Below are 304 nucleotides of genomic sequence, written 5' to 3' on the forward strand. Positions count from 1 at the left end.
GGCGCGCCCCGGGGCCCCGTGCGCACGCGTACCTGGCCCGACCCACTCTCGCTCAGGGACTACAAGCCGTGCGCGCGCACCCACACACGTAGCGACGTGTACATCCACCTGTTCTCCTCACAGGGCACCTAGGAGAGGCCTTTTCGTGGCCCATCCGCGCCGCGCAGGCGCACGCCCACGCAGCGCCTAGACGCCCAACCCGAGCGTCCTGTCACCTAGTAACCAGCACCTACTCCTTTCTCAAAATTTCTTTCCTCGCTGCGCACACCCGGATGGAATACGCATGCGCACGTCTGCCCTTTTC

The sequence above is a fragment of the Fukomys damarensis genome, unplaced genomic scaffold (assembly GCF_012274545.1).
Source record: "Fukomys damarensis isolate Sample0158 unplaced genomic scaffold, DMR_v1.0_HiC HiC_scaffold_9, whole genome shotgun sequence".
Lineage (NCBI taxonomy): Eukaryota > Metazoa > Chordata > Mammalia > Rodentia > Bathyergidae > Fukomys > Fukomys damarensis.